The following is a 22,874-nucleotide window of genomic DNA, read 5'->3' on the forward strand; positions in this document are numbered from 1 at the left end:
TTGGTGTGCTCAAATTTATTAGCAATTACAACAGAGACTTCTTAAAACTTACAAATAAAATGTTGCAGAAACTTTCATGACCTAGATACTCCCTGAAAATTTGCTTTTTTTATTTTCAAAGTCCTGGGTATTCTACAAAGCAGAAGCAGCTTTTTAAAAACCTACAATGCATGAGAATAAAATAAAATAGAGACTCAGATCTGTGAGAATGTGAAGTGGTGTTCTCTTCCTCTAATACAATCACCATTTAAAAAATGCTGATATCATTGTAGACCAATCGGCAAACATTCAGAATTTTTCTCTCTTTTAAATGCCCTTTTTTCAGGAACCAAGTATGTTATGAATAAATGATGTCTTGCTAGTCAACATGATTAATGTTAGGACATGGGGAGAATAGTTAAAGATTTTTTTAAACTGTTATGCATTTAAATTGTTCTATTAGAGGGATATTCTCACCTTTGTTTTCAATAAAAATCAGTTTTGAAGCAGAGATGTCCTCTTAAAGGAGTACCTTTTGTTATCCTGCCATATCCTGGATTAAACAAGTTATTAAGAGAATTATAGCACAGACCACATGTGTTCCACTGAATCCTTTTTAAAAACCCATTCTTTTTACCTTAGAATTGTAAGTTATATAGCCAAGGTAATCTTAAAACAGCAGGATCTAGTCTGATGCTAAACAACTGTTGCTGCAATATTATTAGTAACAGTAAATGATGAAGCATAACTGTTTTCAAGGTTGCATCCTCAGACTAGTGTTTAGAGCAGAGGTCAGCAGATGTCTTCCACATAGGGGCCAGTGGCCATGTCTGTGAGTGGACAGTGGGTCACATTCATCTGTATAAATCCCAGTCCCACCAGTGATAGTGGAGGCTGAAAGATCAAAATCATACAAAGCCTGAAGCTCTAACATTTAGCACAGTTTCACTCTTCCTCTCCTCCCTTTCTAGCCCTCAAATTCCTAGAGTTGACATAAAGGTCACTTCTGAATAGTACTGGCCCAAACTCAGACCTAAAATAGAATGACTGTGCCCAATTTCCAGTTTGCAATCCAAAACCAGAATTCAGATCATTCTATTTTCATTCTCTGCAGCTTGGGGAGCCCTGTAGAGGCTTCCACGGGGCTCCCCGCACTCCTGGGAGCCTGCTGCTTCGTTATGCAAGTAAAAGGCAGCCACTGGACTCCCTGACAGCCGCGTGATGCTGGAGGTCATGTTGTTCCATTCCTCCCTCACCACTCCTTAAAGGTTAAAGGCAGAGGGACTCAGGCTGGGGCATTTCGACATCCCAGTTTGAGAATCTCTGCTCTATTCTATCAAAAGTTATAGCCATAAAACCAGCTGGGGGTGGGGAGATGGAACATCACCATGCCCACCATCTGGATCATTGTCCTGCCCACTGCATGGGAGGCGGTCCATCATAGGAATGATACACTGGCCTCTCGCACCAGGTGTCACAAACCCTAGTGACACCACAGGTTGAGTCTTTCTTAGACGACTGAAGTTTTAAAAGCCTTCTAAAGACAGCTCAGGGAATGGGAAAATTGTTGCCTTTAGGAATATAATAAGCAAAAACAAGCCATTTGCATTTACAGTGGCCAATACTATTTGCGTCTCAGAAATCTTGGAAAACAATGAACAGATTAGGCAAAGCATGTGACTTGACCTGTCTGCAAAACTAACCAGTCGGTACGCTTGCAGGATAGGTAAAATCTAACTCTATAATAATATTGCCTAGTCTTCAAGCCTTAATAGATCACCTTATGACAAAAAAATCTTTAAGAATATATTATGTATTTCAAGTTTCCTTTTACCAGTGGAAACAGATATGGCAGTGGTTCTCACACATTTAGCACCGGGACCCACATTGAGAATCTGTCAGGACCCACCGGAAGTGATGTCATGACTGGAAGTGACATCATTGAGCAGGAAAAAAATTTTAACAATCTAGGCTGCAATCCTACCCACACTTACCCAGGAGTAAGTCCCATTGACTATCATTGCTAAAAGAATAGGCATAGTAGCTTGTTAAAAGTGCAGGTCTGCAACATTTCCCCAAATGCAGTCTCATACCAATGCAGCATCAAGTCTAATATTTTTAAAGACCCACCTGTAATTGGCTCACGACCCACCTAGTGGGTCCTGACCCACAGTTTGAGAAACAGTGAGATACGGTATTTAAAAATGGGTTTTCTAGAAGCATAAGCATATTTGTCCACAATGCTTGTTACTGGTGAATGTTTTACATTTAGAGCATTAGAGATAGAATTTTCATGTTGACTCACAGAACTTAAAATGTAATGCTTTTGAATGGAATCAGTTCCCAGATTCAAGGGTCAGTCATCACCTGTAGTTAAATGATGGATATGTGGATTAACCATCAGGCTGCTGGAGGTTTTATGTCCTCCTGTGAGCTAATGTTGGTAGCTGATCTGTTTATTCAGCTTGTTAGCTTTGTCGTTGAAAGATCTGGTAAAAAAAAAAAAAAGCCTGAAAATAATGATTTTGGAAAAGGCACTGCACAGATTATAAAATGAATTAAAGTTATTTCTGCAGTAGGGAAGAAATCACATATATTGGCATGAAAGAACAAAGCAGAAAAAAATTACAGGGGATAATATTCTCATAAATGGTAAGTACATCATATAAACCAGGGGTGCCCAAACCCTGGCCCTGGGGCCACTTGCGGCCCTCAAAGACTACCAGTGTGGCCCTCAAGGAGCCCCCAGTCTCCAATGAGCCTCTGGCCCTCTGGAGATTTGTTGGAGCCTGCACTGGCCTGACGCAACTGCTCTCAGCATGAGGGCGACAGTTTGACCTCTCGCTTGAGCTGTGGGATGAGGGCTCCCTCCACTGCTTGCTGTTTCACGTCTGTGATGCAGTAGTGGCAGCAAAGGAAAGGCCAGCCTTGCTTTGTGCAAGGTCTTTTATAGGCCTTGAGCTATTGCAGGACCTTCATTCATTCATATAAATTCATCTTTAATATATTCATTTATGTAAACTTATGTAAATTTATTCAAATTGTAAATGTAAATTAATTCCTTTTTTTCCACGGCCTCCAACACAGTGTCAGAGAGATGATGTGGCCCTCCTGTCAAAAGCTTTGGACACCCCTGATATAAACAAATGAATCTCTTTATGAATCTCCCTGCCTACTCTCCTTAATTCTTATTCCATTAAAATGCTCTGATAGGAGCATTGTGAAGACTTTAAGTGGCTCCATACTACTAACAAATAGGATCTGCAGGAGTTCATTATTTAATAACAGTCAGTAATATTCATTCTGCCTTCTCGGCAGTTTTAATTGATGTATTTGCTTAAACATTTAATTGTATGCAGGCTGTGGCAGAATGTATAATTTTTTAAGGAATGGAGTCTTACTTAAAATACAAAAGCATAGACAAGTCTCTTCGGTGCACAGTGCATTGAAATTAATGGTAGCCCTGCAAAGGCGCACAGCCCTGGAAAGGATCCCAGTGGATTGTGTCCACTGATTACAGTTGCTTGAAGCAGCTCGCTGGCAATTCTACTCAGAATTCCTCAAACATTTGCCCAATCAGGAATCTCTACATTAAACTTAAATTTCATTCTCAGGAACACAAATGTTACATTGTGGCCACTTCCTCTGTCAGTCATTGTCACTACTGGTGGCTTTTAACATAGGTAGTGCTATTAACTCCAAATAAAATGTGGGTCTATAATGTCTTTTTATTTGATTCTTGTAAAATGTATAACATCCATTTCCAACCCACAACCCACTGTTTTCCTGACTCTGAAACTCTTTACTTAAATTTCCTCCTTTGCAAAATGGGAATGTTGCTGTACACTTTAAGCATTCTGGATAAGGGCAGAAATTAAAGGTAGTAACAAGGTGTGGGAATTTAACAGCGGGCAAAAAGAGCTAGTGGTAATTTGTTGAGGCTTTTGGAGAGGGCTTCCAAGATGTACCAAGATGTAGTTAAGAGGGCTTCATGAGTACCAAGTTCTTGAACAACTTTTTCCCCAAACTTGTAACCCACTCCTTGCTGTTAATATTGTCACTTCTCTGAAGCCACTGACCTCACTTGTATCCTTTTAAAAAAATGTTTTAAATCAGATCCCTGAATTTTTCATTGCATTCAGCAGCCTTTATGATAATTTGTGATAACAGGCATGAAATATGACCAGATGCAGATACAGTAAATGAGGTAAGACAGTGTTCCATTACTCATCACTGCAGACTACAATATTTATGGAACTGTGGACTAGCCTAAGCCCTGAACATGTTCATCAAAATAGGCTGAGCTACTACGTAAAGGACAGGAAATCTTTCAGACCAAAGTTGTCCTAAATTGATTTCTGTGTGTTATGGCTTCAAGTACCATTTAAATGGTACCATTTCAAAATGGTACTTTATTTTATTCTTTCCTGAAGCGTAGAAATGCTGTTTTATCTAAACCCACCAAATGTTGATTCTTATTGCTATTTCAGCTTTGTCATGCCTTCAAATCACATGTCAAGAGGAAGGAAGCTTGTGTATTCATCAGCCTTCAAAATGCATTAACAAAAGCAACCCCTGCTAACTGGCAGAGAGGTACTTTTCAAGTGGCGCTCATCTAATATTCAGTACAGGGGAAGTCACTCTTCACCCCAGCACAGTGCTTTTTCTAGTGGCTCTTTGCTGGTATTTCTTCCTCACCTTTTCAGATTGTGAGCTAACAATCTTTTCAGATAGGACTAACTAAAGGGGATCATTTAGTTAGTTGATTTTCTCTGTAAATCGCTTTGCGAACTTTTTTTTGGTTGAAAAGCTGTATGTAAATATTCTTAACAATAGTGATATTTCTATTACTTTGCTCACTGGTGTTTTATAATTTAGCAATAAAAAGACTAACTTGTAGGAAGGTTAAGATAGTGCTTCCCAAACTCCTACAAGGGAATTGGGAGCACTGTAAGTTGTGGGGGAGAGGGGAAGGCAGCAATGTGATCCCAGGATCATGTTGCTGCTGGGGAAGGGAAGGTGGGTTTTCTTCTTACCTGCAGTCAATGCTGCAGTCCTGAGGAGTTTGGGGGGTGGGGGGAGCCCTCTGCAGGGCTCCCCATGCCTCCAAAAGTATTTAAAAAAGAGAAAAAATGGGCACTTGCAGTTTTGTCACAAAAACTGGAAGTGCCCTTTTATCAAAACACTTTTGCAGACATGGGGAGCCCTGCAGAGGGCTCCCCGCACCACCACCACCCCGGACTCTCCAGGACTGCATCACTGGTCCCTGGCAGCAGCATGATCCTGGAGATTGCATTGCTGCCTTTCCCCCTCCCCACCCCTTAAAGGGGCATTGACCAGTGCTTCCCAGACTGGTGGGCCACAACCCACCAGTTTGGGAACTACTGAGTTAGAACATTATCCTCAATGTTATCTTCCAAAGAATTCTGAATTCATGTCTAGTATTATGTTTCTCAGTGAGGAGACAGATCTCAATGGCAATAAGATCAATCGTAATGGCAAGTGTCAGAGATGGAAGGGAAAGGGAAAGTACTGCATATCAGCCTAGTTTAGAGGTTCCCAAACTCTCTTTACACAACCTTCCTTTAGAGCAGCATTTCTCAAAGTGTGTTCCTGAGAGTCCTGGGACTCCCTGAGACTCTTTCAGGGACTCCACAAGCTCGTCATAAGTGGCTGCCACTTGCCCGCTGCCAGTTTGCTCATCCATCCCTTCCACCTCCCCTGTTTGTGGTTCTCCTTCCTTATCCACCTCCTGTTCTCACTCTTTGCCAGTATTTGGTGTTGGGCTCAGTGCTGCACCACTCCACACATGTGCTATGCATGAGCCAATGCCCTGAGACTCTTTAGGAGTGTAAAGGGCTCTGAAGACCAAAAGGTTTGAGAATTACTGCTTGAGAGATTGTCTCCTCTTAATTCCTTTTCCCAAACCAAGCAATAGACTCCCACCAACACAACCTGCAGTGTCCTCTGAACCAGCATCACTCCACTTCCAACCTAATGAAGAAACAACTCATAGCACTGATACCCTTGAAGCAATACAGCCTAATGTGTACTGTTTCTAGGTATACCAGGGAGCAACAACAGCCTTTGACTCTCCTCTTTTTCTCTTACACCAGACTATACCTTCCAGAGAGGGTTGGCTGTACCACTTGGATGAAAGTTAATTTATTTGAATTCCTTGTGCTGCAGAATGTATTTGTTTACTCCATAGTCCCCATCTCTCTAGATGGCAAGGGCCACATCTCCCAGGAAGAGGGAACTGAACCAATGTTTAAAGGAATTTTGACAATACATGAAACCTGCTCTTCACCATTCTGCTAACATTTGAACTCAGACAGCTATGTAGGAGAGGCTGATATGATGGCTGCTCTTCATGGGAAATCAGTGCTAGCAAGGGAAATAAGCAAGGTGTGTCCCTTGCCAAATATATGGTCTACTGTGTTCAAATGTCAATAGAGCAACATATAATAATGATGCCACTCCTATAATGGAAGAACTGTCCCATAAATTGAACAGTCTGGCATGCAAGTCATGATAGCCCCAAAATTGCCTTACTAGGTCAGACTGAAGTTCGTATAGTCCATCATTCTGTTTCCAGTAGCAGCCCTCATAAACAAGCACAAAGATGAAAGCCTGCTGAAAATGCTCTTCTCCAGATTTACAAGATTTCTTTTTATTTCTCTAGTACTAGTAACTAGTATTAGACAGTGGACTTTTTAAATGCAATGGCCAACACTTCTGTAAGGGCCTGATTACAGACAACGACCTCAGATGTTCCTGTTTTTCTTCAGTCTCTGGAATTCATTAATATGGATCACTTGCCATTTAATAAAAAATTAATCATCTGCTTGGTAGTGAAGGAGGCCTGAGAGCTGAGAAGGAACAGAAATTACAAAAGGTGAGGAGAAATGCCACCATGAAAGGATAATTTGACACCCTCCCCAATGTTGTGAAAAAGGTACTTTGTCTAAAATACCATCTCCAGCCTGATTTTCCCTTCTCAGCCAGTATCCTTAAGAATTTCATTAGCTTGCCTGTGCCTTCTTTCCCGTCTCCTTAGACAGCCTTGCTCTTTAAAGAAAACATGGTTGAACCCACCTGCCACTGTTTTACAAGTCTCTGATATTTCCCTGGAGTTTTTGTTTCAGGAGTCTGAAGCTTCATCTAAAAAGAACTCATGTTTACAGAACCTAAAGCAGAGCAAATGTTGAGCTGAAAGGAAAGGGGGTTGTACAGCAAATTCACTCAGCCGTAGTATCAGTAAATCACTGGCTTTGTACACAAGAACTGATGTGACTCAACGTTCTTGTGTGGTGTCGATGTTACAGACTTTGCAGATGAGCTTATTCAGGAACATTTTGGATCAATGATGCTTTTTTTTGATAAAGCCAAAAAAAAAAAAATCCATGTGAAGTCAGAGCCATTCTCTTGCAAGTAACTTCCAGATAGGTAGCCGTATTAGTCTGTTGCATCTGATGAGGCAGACTATAGTTCATGAAAGGTTATGCTACAATATTTATTTATTTATTTATCACATGTTTATACTGCCCTTCCTCCAAGGACTCGGGGTGATGTACATGGTTCTTTCCCTCCTTTTGTCTCCACAACAACCCTGTGAGGTAGGCGAGGCTGACAGTGATTAGCCCAAAGTCACCCAGGAAGCTGAGTGACAAAGGCCCAAATCCTAACCAACTTTCCAGCGCTGGCATAGCTGTGCCTGTGGAGCATGTGCTGCATCCTGCAGTTGGGCTGCAGTCATGGAGGCCTCCTCAAAGTAAGGGAATGTTTGTTCCCTTACCTCAGAGCTGCATTACCTTTACGTTGGTGCGGGAAAGTGGGTATGGATTGTGCCCTAACACATATCAATGAGTTAGTTTTAGTATAAATGTGTTACTCTTCCTTATTCTCCTTGGAAAGGTGTCTGTCTACTGCTTCACCAAGTAGCCTTGTTCAGATGACATCATGTGGATGTTGTCCACACAATGGTGGGGGGACTGAGAGGGTGCCTGGTAAGCTCCACCCCCGCGCTCCTGTCGCACATCTTCCATTTTAGCCTTTTCAAAATATTACTTTTTAAATTAACTCTTTTATTCTGTCCTGGGTACCAAATTCTACACTTGTGCAATGTTAAGCACAGATTTCATCCAGTCCTTACAATAGCTGAGCTGTGTGCTAGATGCAGTGTGCACTTTTAGGAGAATCAATGTCTCTTAAACAATGAGCTTCCTTAAACGATCATTTAATTGCAGTTCCTAAAAGGTGGCATTTATGTGCTCACAAATATTAACTTTTAAAGAAACCAGATATAATTTTCTCTCCTGGAATGAAAGGTTTACCGATGGAAGAAAATAGCACTAAATGGGAGCCATGCACTTTTCAGCTTTTAAGGTGTGTAATTTGAATTCTTGGGAAGACTGGATGGGGAGAAAATAATTTTCTATAATCTGACTCAATTTTCATAAGAGCCAAGCTTATTGGAGCATTTTATTCTGTAGGTTATACACAACAAGCTGAGCTAAACAGAGGCAAAGCAGATTAGCCCTGTTTGCCTGATAAGGGCCACCTAAGTGGGTTCTTTAAATGATATGATCTGACAGCCAAGGCTGAAAGGATCAGCTGAGGAATAATATAAAGAAGCTGAAAACTGTTTAGAATATGTGTTCATCTTAAACTTGCCCATCTACTGCTTGAAAAAGCATCATAAGTGTATCAACATGGTACTGCAGACTTAGAAGGAATTTGTATGCACCATTTGTGGTGTTACATACCAGAAATGGGGCACATACTAAACCTTTTCAGCTTTGCCATCTAGCAAGTATAGTAGACGTTTCGGTATCAGCATGCATGGGGAATAGGGATTGTTGGTTATCAAAGAGGCTTGTGTGGTACCCCACCCCCAGCTTCCTTGGGGTCACCCACATCATATGGTGTGGGGTAAGACATGCCACTCGCAAAGAGCTTCTGCAAAAGGCAGAAAAGACCACCAACAGCAGACAAGTGATATTCAAGGGTGTTATTCTGGGGACTTTCTCAGGTGATGCATGCCCCTTACAAAAGGGGGAGAACTGTCTAGGCTTCTTCACAAGTCTCTAGGGCTGGTACCTTCAGGGGGAGATTTCTCTGATTTTCATCGACATGGAGCTGAAATTAATAAATGAATTGTGGGGTTTTGAGTTTTCATTTTACAGTTAAAGCATTTTTCCCCACTCTTCAGACAACCAAGGCAACCCAACACAGCTTAAACAAATATCAATGAAAAACAATAACTAAAAAGAAAATTGGCTAAAGCTGCAATCCTATACACAGAGTAAAACCCATTGAGCTTAATGGGACTTGCATCTGAATAGACATGCTTAGGATTGTGCTGTAAGGCAATGAAAAGTATGGGGTGTTGTTTTGTCGTCGTTGTCGTCTCCCCCCCCCCCCTGGCTTCTTGTTTTCCTTCTCCTGCTGACGAGACAGTTGGCGGCTGCTGCGGGTCACTGGAGGAACAGTCCAGCCTGAGAAGCGGCAACAGCTGGAGGTAGTAATGATGACTGCCTCACTGACTTCTACATGTGAAATGCTATGTACATAACACATGTAGTCATTCTCAGACCATTTTTATTGTTCCACCAGTTTCCAGGGTTTAAGGTCCACAGGGTGATTCTTCTGAGCCTTCAGAAACAACATGGCATATTTTAATTTGAGTTTATTTCTAAGGATGGTAAAAATGGAGATTGCTAATACAGGTCCCCTGCTTTGAAATAGCCTTTCCCCAGCCATGCAGATAATTTCTAATCTCTTCAAAACAGGAGGTTTTCGCAGAGATGAGCTTTACAATTGTGACTTCGCTTCACCCGCTGCTTGTGGTTATGTCCACGCTATCCTTTGCTCAGGGGGCACAACATAATATATTCAGATTCTGCATTGGACTGTTTTATGGGAGAGACTGAGCGCATCTTTGAAGCAGACTGGGCCACACATTTCTGCTTATTTTTTAAGGAGCTCATGTAAGAAAGATACGCGTGAATTGTAAGTCATGTCAGAGATGTAAACCCTTTATCATAGCTATAAAAATGTTTCTCAGTGCTACGCCACTGATAAGCTGCAGCTTGACATTTCAGGAGCTAGTCTGTTTTGCCACAGTCAACTGTAACAATGCCTCTAATATAAAGGAATGAAGTGAAAACACAGAGCAGGTCTTTTGCCAACAGAAAGAGCAAGGTATAAAAATCTTTGGAAGTCATGCTCAGTTTTTTTCCCTTTGTCTTTTCCCATGGGATACCTGCGGCTATACAGTGGATCCTCCTTATCTGTGGTCTCGGCATTCATGGATTTGAGTATGCGTGGACGCTGCATTCACAGGTGGAGGGTCTCAGAACACTCCCTGGAGGTGACCAGAAGTCACTGCTAGGCTATGCGCAGCCCCCAACTAAGTAATTGTGGTGCTGTGCCAGCCCCCCCCCCCCCAAGAATTTCATGGAATGACTGCAGGAGTTCCTGGAACAGACCCCCCACAGATACTGTTGCGAGCTGGATAGACGGTCACACAGCTAGCCGCTGTCCGGCTGCACGGCTTGCCTATCTCCCAAGGTCAGAGCACAGGCACTCCCGGGAACAAAGACGACACAAGGCAGAAGTCCTCCACCAAACGCCTCTTTACTATGTACAGTATATACAACAGCAACAGTCCAAATAGTACACGAATCACGGATCACACTGACGTAGCCTTCGGCACAAACTCCACTCTGCATCTCCCACAACCCAGCTTGCCCCTGCTGGAATATGTATGTGCTACAGCCAATCAGAGTGGGCCAAAAAGTACAAAGTCACTCTGATGGTGCATGGGGTGACATACAGGTGACAGTCACCTGGTATGCATCACCAGATGTTGCATCATCCTCTCCCAAGATGCCGTGCTGTGCTCAGTCAGGCCAAGGCTTCAGGGCCTGCTACTATCCAGGCTGTAAATTACTAGCAGTCCCAGGGATGATCCCTTAACAGATACAGAGGGTCCACTGTAATACCATATTAACCATATCTCTGTGCGCAGGTTGAGAGTGCTTATGTACCTCCCATGGGAGGCAGCACTTTTTAAAGAAATCTGGTGGGGAGGCTCTGCCTCTCCTGCCTCCACAACCATCACACGACCTTGCATTGAGCTTAATCAAAAGATGTGTTACTACAGTTGCATGGGAGCTGCCTCTTTCCATTTTACTTATTTAAATGTTTGTATCATGTCTGCCCCCCCCCCCAAAAAAAGTGTCCAAGGCAGTTCACTACATTATAAAAAAACAATTAAGTAAAAACTAATTAAAAGTATACTACTACCAAAAATAATAAAACATCATTCATGCAGCATTGGAATGCAACACAAACAGCTCCAAGCAGCAGCATGAAATTGAGGCAAAAATAGTTCCGAATATTAAAAACTTTGCAGAATAAAAATGTTGTGACCTGATGGCAGAACTCAGGTCAATGCCTGAACAATATGGTTTGAAAGCCCAGAGGCATGTGAGCAGACAGTATCACCTGGGTCCTTTCTATTCATTCCTAACATGGTGTGGAGGGAGAACAACCGCAGGGTGGTAAGAACTGCCCAGTCAGTCAGCTCAGTCACATAGTACCCGATGTCCCAATGTCACTGTGCACATAGGAACATAATTCCTATGTTTGATTCCTGCTGAATCAAGCCAAAGGCCCCTCTAGTCCAACTTCCTATATCTCCCAGTGGCCCACCAGATGCCTCAGGGAGCACACAAGACAACAAGTGACCTGCGTCCTGGTGCCCTCCCTTGCACCTGGCCTTCTGAGGTAGCCTACTTCTAAAATCGGGAGGTTGTACACACCCATCACATCTTGTAACCTGTGATGGACTTTTCCTCCAAAAATCTGTCCAATCCTCTTTTAAAGGCACCTAGGCCTGATGCCATCACCACATCATGTGGCAGGGAGTTCCACATACTAATTACACCCTTGGTAAAGAAATATTTTCTTTTGTTTGCCCTACCTCTCCCAGCACTCACTTTTCGTGGCTGTCGCCTGGTTCTGGTGTTGTGTGAGTGGGAAAATAACAACTCTCAATACACTCTGTCCATCCCCTGCATAATTTTGTTTGTCTCAATCATGTCCTCCCTCTGGCACCTTTCTTCTAGACCGGGGTATCCAAACTTTTTGGCAGGAGGGTCACATCATCTTTCAGACACTGTCAGGGACCAGGAAAGAAAAAAGAATTAATTTACCTTTAAAATCTGAATAAATTTGCACAAATGAATACATTAGAGACGAAACTTATATGAATGAATGAATTTTACTGAACTTATTTATAATACACATGAAATTGATGGACTTGGGACAATCATGCAAAATAAAGTACCAAAGAGTGCTGAGAAAGAAAAGTTCTCACCATTCTTCATGGTGAGCAGGTGGGCAGCCCCAGAGACCCCAAAACAGCAGCTGCAGTGGAGGGCTCAGTCCCACTGCTCTTGCACTCCTGCTCAATCCCTCTACTCAGAAAGTGAGGCAGTAGTAGATGGGAAGCTGCTGCTGAAGGCGCTAACGGTAGTGCAGTAGATGGTTTTCTCCATTGCTTGCTGCTTCACCCTTGTTTGCAGCAGCAGTGAAGGAAGGCCAGCCTTGCTTTGTGCAAGGCCTTTTATTATTATTATTATTATTATTATTATTATTATTATTATTATTAATGCCTTTATATTATGTATAATGCCGTTGTACAAATCTATGGTAAGGCCACACCTGGAGTATTGTGTCCAGTTCTGGTCGCCGCATCTCAAAAAAGACATAGTGGAAATGGAAAAGGTGCAAAAGAGAGCGACTAAGATGATTACGGGGCTGGGGCACCTTCCTTATGAGGAAAGGCTACGGCGTTTGGGCCTCTTCAGCCTAGAAAAGAGACGCTTGAGGGGGGACATGATTGAGACATACAAAATTATGCAGGGGATGGACAGAGTGGATAGGGAGATGCTCTTTACACTCTCACATAATACCAGAACCAGGGGACATCCACTAAAATTGAGTGTTGGGCGGGTTAGGACAGACAAAAGAAAATATTTCTTTACTCAGCGCGTGGTTGGTCTGTGGAACTCCTTGCCACAGGATGTGGTGCTGGCGTCTAGCCTAGACGCCTTTAAAAGGGGATTGGACGAGTTTCTGGAGGAAAAATCCATTATGGGGTACAAGCCATGATGTGTATGCGCAACCTCCTGATTTTGGGAATGGGTTAGGTCAGAGTGCCAGATGTAGGGGAGAGCACCAGGATGAGGTCTCTTGTTATCTGGTGTGCTCCCTGGGGCATTTGGTGGGCCGCTGTGAGATACAGGAAGCTGGACTAGATGGGCCTATGGCCTGATCCAGTGGGGCTGTTCTTATGTTCTTATGTTATGTTCTCCCCGAAGGGCACCTAAGACCACATGACCTGAAGGTATTGCATTAGCTCAAGGCCTATAAAAGGCCTCACTCAAAGCAAGGCCAGCCTTTCCTTCACTGCTGCTGCTGCTTCAGACGTGAAGCAGCAAACAGTGGAGGAAAAACTCAACCTTAAGCTTGTGCAAGAGGCCAAACAGCTTGTTTTATTGGGGCAGCATGGGCTCTGGCAAGTCTCCAGTGGACTAGAGGTTCATTGGAGACTAGGTGCTCCCAGCAGGCCAAATGGGGGGTTACCGAGGTCCACAAATGGCCCTCGTGCCAGGGTTTGTGCACCCCTATTCTAAAGAGCCCCAAATGCTGTAGCCTTTCCCCATAAAGGAGGTCCAGTAATCATTTTGGTTGCTCTCTTCTTCACCTTTTCTAATTCCGCTATGTCCTTTATGAGATGTGGCAACAAGAACTGGATGCAATATTCTAGATGTGGTCTTATCACCAATTTGTGCAATGGCATAATCATATTGGCCATTTTATTCTCAATCCCCTTTTTAATTATCCTGAGCATGGAATTGGCCTTCTTCATTGCCGCTGCACATGGGATAGACATTTTCATCAAGCTATCCATCAGAACCCCAAGAACTCTCTCCTGATCTGTCACAGATCGCTCAGAACCTATTAGTCTATATGTGAAATTTTGATTTTTTTTTTTTGCCCCAATGTGCATTACTTTACAGTTACTTACATTGAAATGCATCTGCCATTTTGTGACCCATTCTCCCAGTTTGGAGAGATCCTTCTGGAGCTCTTCATAATCCCTTCAGCTCTTTACCATTCAGAAAAATTTAGTGTCATCCACAAACTTGGCCGCCTAGCTGCTTATCCCTTTCTCCAAGTCTTTTATGAACAACTTCATTCACTGTGACAGTAGGGGAAGAAGCTATGGCAAAATGGCTTCCAGCTCCATGTGTGAAGGGTCCCTTAACTGTCTCATTAATTCATGTTTAGGATTGGGTTCCCAATTTATTCAACTAGGTTACTGTGTTAAAAATATGCAATGGAGAGAGTCCTGCAAGAAAGCAACAAAAAGAGTCCAGTGGCATCAGGTTCCTATGGGGAACTTGCCCTGCTCACAACTTGCTGTGGTAGATGTGAATTGTGCCATGAACTGGGGACATGGTGAAGCAATTGTTGGAGTGTTTTGCCGTGTGCTCCACTCACATTCTTAAGACACCAGTTTGGTCATAGCTGAAGTGCCAAGTAGGATACATGAAACCAGTAGGGCTTTAAATGTTGATATGATAAACCTGATAGACAGGATACTATCTCCTGACAGTCTTTAGACTCTTAAAATGGAACTGCAGTGTCTTAAAACAGAAGAACTAAGCATTGTACTCAACATGGAGTTGCCACTGAAAACGGCATTTTTGTATTGAATTCTCCATATAACAGGTAGAATCATGACATCATCATATTTCTCTGTCCAGGCCATGGAGCAGGAAAATGCACAACATAATTATGCCATGGCACAAAATAAGTAATCCTACCATTTTCAGGGGAGGGGGGAATGTCAGTTTTTGCAGCTGTTTAATGTCATCTATAATGTGTAGGTGTGATGGACTTTAAGGAGAAGCATGTACAGAGTACATTAAATAGTCAAGCATAAAAAGTTATAAATCTCAAAGAGATCAGATCAAGATGCAATAAGAGCCAGGTCAATATTTTAAGTAATTATATCTCCATGTGCCTGTCTGGGAAATGTGTACCTACAAAAGATTTGAGTTTCAGTTTCTTGGATTAACAGGAACAAGCAATCAATGCTACCCAATTTGTACACGTAGAACCATTTATGGAAATCAGCACTTATTTGAAAAGCATGTGTTTGAATCAGAAATTGAGATCAGGGATCATCATTGTCTCTAGTTCTTTCTTTCACAAAGAGCACTAGAAAAATACAGTTCTGTCTGGTGTGGTAGATTTATCCATTTGGAGGCTCAAGGAGAGATTCTCAACAAACCACTGCTGGAAATAATCAGCTTCAATGAATATTTGAGGCTCCAGTCAATGGGTTCTTTGTGGCATCCATTGCTAGTAAGCTTACCTACAGTTTATCCCCTACTATCTCTGGTTGGTCAATGCCTGAACAGACAAATATACAGTTTAAATGTACAACTCTTGATTTGTTGCATTGATCCCCAATAGACCTGCTTTATAGTCTGCATTACTTCTCAGTTGGTGGGCTAGAAATCTCTGGCAGTATTTGGCTTTCAGGTTATCTGCAAAGAATAGTAATTGCTTTGAAGGAGGCCTGTGGGCGGGGGGGGGGCATATTTACTGTATAGTCTTTGGCTCCCATGCAACCAATACTGGCAGTTAAGTGACCTGAAGACATGCATTGAAAGCCTCCCAAAATCTCAGTGTCTATTTTAAAATAAACTTCTATCCCTCAGGATTGTTGAGAAAATCCTGAACATGCAAATATAGTGTGTTCTAATTGCTCAGAAAATTGAATTCTTTTAACCTTTAATCTCCTGGTTTTGTGGACTGATTTGTGGTTTACCCCAAGTACCTTACAACAGTAAAATTCTATGTTTTTGAGTAGAAGAATGTACATTAGATTTATCCAGGTTCCCATGACTAGGGAATCAAAATGTAATGCAGAACATGCAGGGTTGTTAATAATACTCTGAATATCTCTCTCAATTACAGACAAGCACACAATGCAGGGAGGCACAATGCAGCTTGGCTAGTGAACAATTCAGCATGGAACAGGAAATGGCTTCCTGGTGCAGGTCGGTTTGCCCCTCTCACACAGTGCTCACATAATGCTGCACAGGGTGAGGAAAAAATCACAAAAGTGAATCAGCAGGAATATATCACTGTAAAACTAACCTCCAGCACCTCCCTGAAACAGAAAGCAGTTTACAGAGTGATGGAAACACAGGCGTGAAAGGGTCAATAAACATTCCAGGGAACATTCTCTTTCTATCCAAGAAAGATCAAGTACCTGGGAGTGATGACAGAAAAGCCCTGGCCCCTGTACCAATCAGCTTTATCTCTGAAGGTTGGGGCTCATAGCCCCACTGAGGCTAATAGCCTCCACTGAGACTCTAAAAGGGGATGAAATGGGAAGAGGTTGTCCTTAAATATACTGACTCCAAGTCACATCTTCGCATGGCTAACAAAGTGGCAGAGGTTTCCTGGTTGGATCAGTAAAATATCAACTGATAAGCAACCCTAGTTTAACTAACCAGGTCTACCCCCTAAGGGTTGGGAAATCTAATTAAATTTTTCTAGGACATCTTTTTATATCTTCTGGTGACAGTAATTATACAGTTTAGCCTAATGGCATTGTCTGTTGCTGAAAGCCCTTCTTAAATAAGTTAGAACTGTAATGTTGCTGTGCAGAAAACTTCATTGCATCACACATTAAATTGCTATGGCCTATGACCATGTTTTCAATCAACTCGTTTAATGGTTTAGCATTAAAATGGCAGTAAAGTTTTTTGGTTTTTTTGCTATGAATTTCTAATTAAGTCAATTCATGATAATGCAAGAGCAACAAACTCTGTGTAGAGTACATCAATACCTTCGTAATTGATTTGGGATGATCTCTATAGAGACAATACCTGCTACTCCTTTAAGTACACCCATATTCAACTTGCCTTAAGGAATTAAAACTGGGAATTAGAAAACTTTCACTTGGTTAATGAGATATATAATTTGAATGGCTCATGTAGCTCCACTGGACTATGAATGTATGCTGATTAAAATACTGACAAGGACTTATTTACATTTGCATACAAAGATGAACCAAAAAACAAAAAAAAGCTTGTGTAGTTTTTGTTTGCTCTGATAGATGTTGGAGAAAATCCTTGTCTTTGTCTTTCTAGCAAAGTCACTGACTGAGCATCAATCACTGAGGTCAACATTGGCAGAGAATTCTGCTTTTACCCTTAAAGCTTGAAACAGCCATCCATACTGTTAGGGAGTGCACCTCATACATTACATTTCCATCAGGAGTTAGATATGAGAAATCTTTAATGCTTTCTCAGTGACGTGAATTGCCAATTGGAAATGTGATAAAGTGTCACAAACCACTATGAAGATTTGAACAGCATTCATAATAACATGATCTGTTGTAGAGCAGAAGGGCTAGCATTCTCTAGTGGGCTGAGTGTAGAGCAGTGATTTTCAAAGTTACATAGCCTCTCCAAACAAAAAATATAACTGTTGAATCTTTCCTTTGTCTTTCTCTTGCCTCGAATAGCAATTTTCAGCCTTTTTCATCTCATGGTGTACTGACAAGGCACAAAAACTGTCAAGGCCCTGCATCGGTTTTTGGACAATTGACAAGGCACACCATGCTGCTGGTAGAGTGCTCGCATATCCCAGTGGCCCTACTAATAATTGACCCTCTCCCAAACTCCCGCAGCATACTGGCAGACCATTCATGGCACACCAGTGTGCTGCGGCACAGTGATTGAAAATCACTAGTCTGGAACAAAGTACCTCGCTGGTCCTTTGCAGGGGTTGGATAGAGCGGATAGAGAGACGCTCTTTTCCCTCTCACATAACACCAGAACCAGGGGACATCCACTAAAGTTGAGTGTTGGGAGAGTTAGGACAGACAGAAGAAAATATTTCTTTTCCCAGCGTGTAATTAGTCTGTGGAACTCCTTGCCACAGGAAGTAGTGATGGCATCTTGCCTAGATGCCTTTAAGAGAGGGTCGGACAAATTTCTGGAGGAAAAGTTCATCACAGGTTACAAGTCATGGTAGGTATATGCAAGATAGAGGTAGGCTGCCTCTGACTGCCAGATGCAGGGGAAGGCACCAGGATGCAGGTTGTGTCTGTTGTCTAGTGTGTTCCCTGAGGCATCTGGTGGACCACAGGAAGCTGGATTACATGGGCCTTTGGCCTGATCCAGCAAGGCTCTTCTTATGTTATTAGATACCCACAGGGAAAGCACTTCCTGTTGCACTGCAAAAGTGTACATCTGGCTTGGCAGCACTTTGTCTTCACCTTCCTCTTGGGCATAATTCAAAATCATGGATGGTTGGTGTGGTGGCTTGCTTATAGCAAGATCCCTCAGAACTCCAGTATGTTATCTGGATTCTCCAGACACACTGGCAGTGCCAGTTGTGGGTTCCTTTGCAAAGATTTGTTATCCACCCATCTAGATGGATGACAGTCAGGTGGTGATGAGTCATGTAATTAGCCTGCTGATGCTGATCTGCTCTCTGCTGTCCTTTATTGTTATCTCTGTAGTTGTCCAGAGAGGTAGTGCAGGTACCAGTTCAACAGGGATCTGTTCCAACTGGTTCTATTAAAGCTTATGACTCTGGCCGGAATCCGCTGAGCATTTCTTCCCCGCACCAGCTACCCTCCACTCACTTGAGAACCCAGGAACCTTTTTTTAAGATTGGTTGGGAAAAAGAGGAATAGGTCTGTGCTTCGCTTTTTCAGGTAGGAAGTAGACATTACAGCAGATGAATGACTACCCTTGAAAACAGTAGTTCTCCATCTCCTCCTCCCTCCTTTGTAAATATTGTGATCCAAAACATGTAACTTAGCATCATCATGCTACCGTATTCCCTGTTCCAACGAAAATTGGAGCATGACATCACCTCACACAATTTGTGACATTAGACATTACTGGGGGTGGGAAGGAAAAATGAGATGCAGGACTCCTGTTTTCAGCTGCAGTCTCAGGTCTGGCACAGTAATATGTTCTACCCTAGGCAATGGTAGGTGATAGAGCTTTGGGACCATTTAATATAGCCCTACACTGCAGTTTTTAATCAGGAATAGAAGTGCAGCACCCTTGAACGAAGGCAGTGGAAAAGAATGAAGATTTGTGCATGCCATTGAGGCTCACTTTCCCTCTAATGTATATGTATAATGTACAGAGAAGTTCATAGGGGATACTGTGCACACAGACATGCATAGGAGATACTGTCCCCTTTTTGTTCCTGGCATTGATCATTCAAGAGACAAATCTTAGAATAACACTTTCAAAGAAAACAAAGCTGTAAGACCAAAAAAAGCAATCTCATGCAAATTACTCAATTGCACACATACGTATATTTGTGTGATTGCTATTTACAAATGTCATGCTCCCATGAACCATTTGTCAATATTTAATTTGTTGGTTAAGGTTCAAGTATGCAATCAGGACAATTAGAAAATGTAACACAGCATGTTAATTGAACATTAGTTTATTCCACCCTGATTATAGCAACCTGGAGAAGTTTAAATCAATACCAGTTTCTCCTTGGATCATTTGTGCATTGACTTCTTTTACTCTTTAAGGATAATGCAGTAGTTTGGTTCTGTGATATTTAAATTGACAAATAAACTGATGTCAAGGAGAGGTCTTGTGCAGATGTACACTTTTGCAGTGCAATAGGAAGTGGATACTATAATGGTACTAGCCCCAGTCCTGCAACAGTAGCTTACCTGTGCGAATGCAGTGAAGAGGAGGATTGTAACAGTATGGGAACTGCCTTTTCCTGTATAAAAATATCTTTTAATTAACAAAAGGCTGTAGAAAATATGTGGCTCGAGTCTATGGTCAAAATTTTTAGTATTATTTGGAATTAAATTCTAAATACTTTTGGTTTGCTAAATACTTTTGGTATCACTGACATACCCACCCTGCCCCTTCTTTACTGGTATATTTTGTTGCCATTTTCTTTGTGCAGTGTTGTGCGCATGTGCATTGTATATAAATGTATGCATCTATCAGTTGGTGAGCAAGTCAAGTGGTATTTTATGTTAAATACATTATTATTATTATTATTATTATTATTATTATTATTATTATTATTATTATTTTAACAGTATTTATATACCGTTTTTCAACAAAAAGTTCACAAAGCGGTTTACAGAAAAAATCAAATAACTAATGGCTCACTAACTAATCAAATAACTAATGGCTAATATACATGGTATATAAGAAAAAAGGGTGGAAGAAGAGGAGTATGGCAGCTTTGTCAAATCTTCAATATTTTTGTGGACCTCCAGCCCAATCCTATCCAGCACTCGAACAGTGAGGTCGCACAGCAAATACTGTATCCAGCACTGGGACTGAGCAGGATGGAGGCCTCCCAGGAGGCCTTCCTTTGCCCTGTGTGGAGCCACAGCCTGCTCAATGGGGCTACTTGAATCTTTGCCAGCAAAATCGCAGGTGCAAGTCCAAGTAGACCTATGTAGGGCTTCAAGGCTCAGGAATAGGTTAGATATGGCAGAGGCCTCCGACCCTGACCCCTCTCAGGGGTTCACCCCTCTCCCCACCCTCCCTCTTCCCTGAAACAACCCCTCCCAACCTTCATTCTGCCCTCATAAGAACAGCCCCACTGGATCAGGCTATAGGTCCATCTAGTTCAGCTTCCTGTATCTCACAGCGGCCCACCAAATGCCCCAGGGAGCACACCAGTTAACAAGAGACCTGCATCCTGGTGCCCTCCCTTGCATCTGGCATTCTGATACATAGCCCATTTCTAAAATCAGGAGGTTGCACTCCCCCACTCCTGCACCACTCGACACTGTACTTACCAGCGCTAGCATCCAGCAGGCTGGATTCAGCACCAGTGCGACAGTGCAGGCCTTCCAGCCAGTGCTCCTTACGCCTGAGTCATCACAAATGTGCTTTACGGCACATTTGCAAAGGCTTGCAGAGCGGAGAATCTGCTATACCCATGCTAGCAGTGCACCAGTGCTAGGAGTGGGCCACTAATAAGATTAGTTTCTGCTAGGCACAAATCAGATTTCAGTTTGCAACAGACATTTGACCCAATGGTAGAAAATGCAAACAGACCACTCCTCCATTCAGTTTGTCCGAATAAAAGAAATTGCCTTACTTAGACTTTTGAACTTATTTTTTGAATGGACCAATATAATTACCTAAAAATAGAATAGAAATCTAATAGATTTCTATGTGTTTCAGAGAATACTGAATTAGCCATCAAGAAGGAGAATCATAAAACTGGAAGAAGATGATACTCTTGTGAATTACATGCCCTTGCATCGCTATGTAGTACTATAATACTAGGATACAAGGGCTGATATGGGCTTGGGCTTCATTAGTGTAAGTTCCAATATAAAGATAATAGAGTATCTTTATTCTTTTAGATTCATATAGATTAAACATTTTTTTTCTGTTCTGCAGCATATTGTTGCCTACTTTGAGACTTCACAATATGCAAACAATGCAGCCATAATTTAAATAAATATCATTAGGGAAAAAAGGTTCTGATTTTAGATCTTGGGCTTCTGCTTATTTTAACAGAAGCATCTGTCTGAGCCCCAGATGCTTGCAACCCATCCAGCAGATGGGAAAACACTATCAAATTATCACAGTTGGGTCCTTTATTGATTTTACTGATAATTTTCATATTTGTTTCCAACTTCCCCTTTTAAATTAAATGAAACAGCTGCAGAAATTACCTTGCAAAGATAGAAGAGGATTCTGAACTTATGGCATAGTATTTTAATAGCTAAGCATATTTTTCTAACTTTTCATTTTATAGGAAGGACTTACAGCCCAATCCTATCCAATGTGGGTGCAGCAGGGCCACCAGGCTGGAGTTCTCTGGAGAACATTTGTTCTCTTACCACGTGAAATACCACAGCCTACTCAGTTGGGTTGCTTGGATATGCACCAGCCAAGTAGCTCTGTGTGGGACTTTCAGGCCTGGGATGGCGGTTAGGTTACACTGGAAGCCTCCAATTCTGTCCCTGCCCACTCCTGGGCCTGAATCACCCCCTCCCCACCCTTAAACATCCCCTCCCTACCCTCCCCCGTCCCCCCTCCTCTCCACCACCTGGCGCAGCACTTACTTACCCCAGTGGCCGTCAGGCAGGATGCTGCACCCTTGGGATAGCACAAGCCTTTCTGCTAGCACCGTTTACTCTCAGGGTGTCAAAAAGCACTCTGTGGCGCTTTTATGACACTCAGTGCTGACACTACTACTGCAGTGCTGATGCTCACTGACCTTAGCGTTGGGCTCTTATTTATCTTATGTTGTGTAAGGTAATATTAGACACCCATGTAAGGAAAAAACCATGAAAAATCATTACGATAGAGGGCATGTTAGAACATTATCCATTAAAAGCCCAGGAGAAGGAATTTATCTTTACCCGTTGCTTAAAAGCTAACATAATAGGTGTCAGCTGTGTGTTTATATATTCCACAAATATTCCACAGTCAGGATAGTACCACTGTAAATGTCCCTATCCCTGATCACTACCCAACTGATTGAGTGAAAACTGGGACATCCAAAAAAGAGCTTCTGATTAAGATCCTAGACTAGCTAAATTGTTTAGAAGAGTAGTGATGAGGTGAGTATTCAAAGTAGGGACTCTTGAATATGCAAGCACTTCTTTCTGAATGACATCATTGGCTCCACTTGGAGCTGGGCAGGTGGCTGGGAAAAAGTGAGGAGGGAATTGGTCTATTTGACTATTCAGGTTGAATGGTTTTCAATTATTTGACTAGAAAGGTTGATTCATGGGCCAGACAAGTGAGTAT

The sequence above is a fragment of the Tiliqua scincoides genome, chromosome 3, assembly GCF_035046505.1.
Source record: "Tiliqua scincoides isolate rTilSci1 chromosome 3, rTilSci1.hap2, whole genome shotgun sequence".
Taxonomy (NCBI): Eukaryota; Metazoa; Chordata; class Lepidosauria; order Squamata; family Scincidae; genus Tiliqua; species Tiliqua scincoides.